The following is a 3,647-nucleotide window of genomic DNA, read 5'->3' as shown; positions in this document are numbered from 1 at the left end:
AGCCTCCTTCCGCTGAACAGAGGTAACTCCCAGATGTTGACTCTTCCTCCTTTAAGTCACCAAAACTCTGAACAAATGGTTAAATTGCCCTAAAATGATTTTGGAAAGATTCAACAGCATTGCCAAATTATTTCCACTTTGAGTCTATACTTAAGTCTATAAACTTTGCTAATATTATTAATTTAAGAGTCATGATGTTAGCTAATTTGATTTTCTTGTTTTATTTTTTTTAAGATTGTATTAATTTATGTGAGAGAGAGATTGAGAAAACGAGTGGGAGGAGAGGCAGAGGGAGAGGGAGAAGCAGGGTTCCCACTGAGCAGGGAGCCGGATGCGGGGGTTCTATCTCACAACCCTGAGATCACAACCTGAGCCGAAACCAAGAGTCAGATGCTTAACCAACTGAACCAGACACCCCCAGGAACTGTACATTTTTGAAGAGAATCTTCTTATCTGAAAGCTCATACTACATTATCTTTATTCGTATAATATCAGTTCTGTGAACAAGGATAGAAATACCAGACTTTGTAGTCCGGTGGGGGAGACGCAATAGGCCCTGCCTTAACTTTCCCTCGGGTTCACCGAGAATATAGTAACAAATATAAAAGTTGATACCCCTGATAACCGGGTAATAACCCACTCTAAATGCAACACCGCTCTAGAGTCGCCCTGGGCCACAGCCACTTGTCAGTTTTGGTTCAAAGAGAGGACTTCCAGGAACTACTCATTTCTGCTCTGATGTCTGGGGCCTCAGAAAGGATGGCTGAAAAGGTGGAAAATGGCTGTCACAGCTCACATGGGGCCATATGAGTGGGACCTCATTTCTTCTTCATGTAGCATCTTTTGGGAATAAAATATTCAATATGCTCTTTCACAGACGTGCCTGGTGCTTTGTCTGCCACAGGAGAAGTAGCTGGCTGCTTCCTGGGAGCCCTCTTTCTCCACCAAGTAGTCTTAGGGTAGTTAGACTTCTAACATGCTTGCTGGCTTCCTCTAATGCGAGGGTTCTAAAAACACCATGGTGGAAGCTTTGAACTTTTTATGACCAACACTCCAAAGTTCCAGAATGTCTACTTTCACAGCATTCTTTTGATCAGGTGAGTCACGAGGCCACCAATCCAGATTCAAAGGGGGAAAGGAAGAACACATCCTTTCTATTATTAGGGGAATGGCATGACGTGTGCATGGGGAAGAAATTGGTGAACATCATGGAGACAATCTACCACAAGCTTGGAAAAGAGAACACAGAAAAATGTCTTCGTGGCCTTGGTAAACAAGGACTTCAACAGGACACAAAAAATACTAAAAAGATAAGAAAAAAATAAGTTAGAATTTATCAAAACTTCTGATTATCAAAAGACGCTGTTGAGAACATCAAAGGGCAGGCTACTGAGTATTGGAGAAAATATCTGCCCTCCATATACCCGACAGAAAGACTCCTATCCTGAACCTATAAAGAACTCCAGCATCAATCCTAACAAGAAAAATATCAAAAATTTTTAAAATGAGTAATTAACTTGAACAAGAACTTTACAAAAAGAGATCCAAAGGGCTGACAAACATATAAAAAGATTCTCAACTCAGTACTCATCCAAAAAAGTGCCGTACATTCTTACTATGAATAATGGCTAAAAGCCCAAGGAAGACAACACCAAGTGGTGGTGAAGATGTGGAGTGACTCGATCTCTCCTGCTCCGCTGGTGGGAGTGCAGTTCGGAAAGCTGTTTGGCAGTTCCTATGAAAGTTAGCAGACACCCTATCAGTTATGTATGGCCACATTAACTAACCATCTCACAGCTTAGGGGCATAAAGCAGTAATTCTTTAATTGGTTCATGATTCTCTGGATCAGCAGCTTGGGCTGAGTTCAGCCTGATGGTTCTTCCACTAGTCTTGTTCAGGGGAGACGAGACTGGGGAATGGCACTACAGTACTATGGCTTGTTTGGGACCAGATAGTCTACAATGACTTCACTCATATGTCAAGTGATGGCTGCTGATTACATGTCTTCACCAGACTAACGCAGGCTGCTTCACACGGCATCGGCGTTCCAAGAGGACCTTCCCTTTTCAAATTTCTGCTTATGTCATGTTTGCAATGTCCCATTGGCCAAAGCTACTCGCATAGCTGATGTGTGGGGGAACTATAAGGTGTGGATTTAGGGAGGAGGCCATTACTTGACAATATATCATCTGCCTATTCTCTGACCTCAAAATTCATTCCTCGGCATATATTCAATAAGAATAAATGTGTATGTCCACTGAAAACTTACACCGTATCTACTGACTGTCCAGTTCCCCCAAGACCTCTACACACAGCTGTTGGTCAAGCAAAGCTGAGTTTATCACTCCCACCCCAGAAATGGAAAATACTCTCTTGACAGCACTATTGGAGTCTCAAGGGGGAAAAATTAAGGAAGGATATTTATAAGGTTTTCAGATCTGGAATGAGTGATTATGAGATGAACCTTGCAAAACAGAGAATTGTTGTTTGGGCAGAGCTTAAAAATAGTAGATTTGGGTTGGTGGGCACAGCAAGGCAAAAGTCTTGAAGGAAAGCTTGATAAGTGAGCTGTTCCACTGATATTTCTTGGAGCAAGCAGCTGTTATTATCGCTTGGTCTCAATGTTGTTTAAAATAGGGATTGGAACCTTGCAGGTGCCGCTGCTCACGAGCCCCAGCCGGGCCCAGCCCCGGTCAACCCTGCCATGTTCTCTGACATCACTGTGGAGCACAAGCCCTTGGGCTGCGTCTCCCTCCAGCTGTTTGCAGACAAATTCCAGACAGCAGAAAAGTGCTCTGGGCGCCCGGATGGCTCAGTCGGTTAAGTGGTTAAGCATCTGACTTCCGCTCATGTCATGATCTCAGGGTCCTGGGATAAGCCCTGCGTGGGGCTCTGCACTCAGCGGGGACTCTGCTTCTCCCTCTGCCCCTTGCCCCCCCCCCCCCGCTCATGCTCTTTCTCTCTCAAATAAATAAAATCTTTAAAAAAAATAAAACTTTTGTGCTCTGAGCCATGGGGAGAAAGGACTTGGTTCTAAAGGTTCCTGCTTTCACAGGATTATTTCGGGATTTATGTGCCAGGGCGGTGACTTCACACACCACAATGGCACTGGCAATAACTCCATCTGTGGGGAGAAGTTTAAGGATGAGCATCTCATCCTGAAGCATATGGGTCCTGGCATCTCATCCATGGCAAATGCTGGACCCAACATGAACGGTTCCCAGTTTTTCATCTGCATTGCCAAGACTGAGTGAGATGGCAAGCGTGTGGTCTTTGGCAAGGTGAGAGGGGGCAGGGATGTTGTGAAATATGGAGCACTTTGGGTCCAGGAAAAGGCAAGACCAGCAAGAAGATCACCACTGCTGACTGTGGACAAACCTGGTAAATTTGACTTGTGTTTTATCTAAACCACCGGACTATTCCTTCTATAGCTCAGGAGAGCACCCCTTCACCCCCATCTGCTCGAACGTCCTATACTCTTTGTGCTCTCGCTGCAGTTCTATGGGCTCCATATTCTCCTTACTCCCCTGTGAGTCTAGCTGGATTGCAAAGTTAGGTTTAGGATTATGAAATAAAAACTAGACAAAAACAAAAAATTAAAATCAAATAAAATGGGGAATTGAAAAGTGTGTCTGGTCCCCATTTA

At 44.1% G+C, this 3,647-nt stretch overlaps 1 pseudogene; it reads left to right on the top strand.

Moving 5' to 3' along the window:
- The first annotated feature begins 2,699 nt into the window (after window positions 1-2,699).
- LOC123794141 (peptidyl-prolyl cis-trans isomerase A-like) lies at window positions 2,700-3,386 on the top strand (annotated as a pseudogene).
- Window positions 3,387-3,647: the final 261 nt, after the last annotated feature.

The sequence above is a fragment of the Ursus americanus genome, chromosome 32 (assembly GCF_024610735.1).
Source record: "Ursus americanus isolate L20-20 chromosome 32, mUrsAme1.1.p, whole genome shotgun sequence".
NCBI lineage: Eukaryota > Metazoa > Chordata > Mammalia > Carnivora > Ursidae > Ursus > Ursus americanus.
The sequence above is the reverse complement of the archived record's forward strand: the minus strand, read 5'-3'. Positions and strand labels throughout refer to the sequence as shown.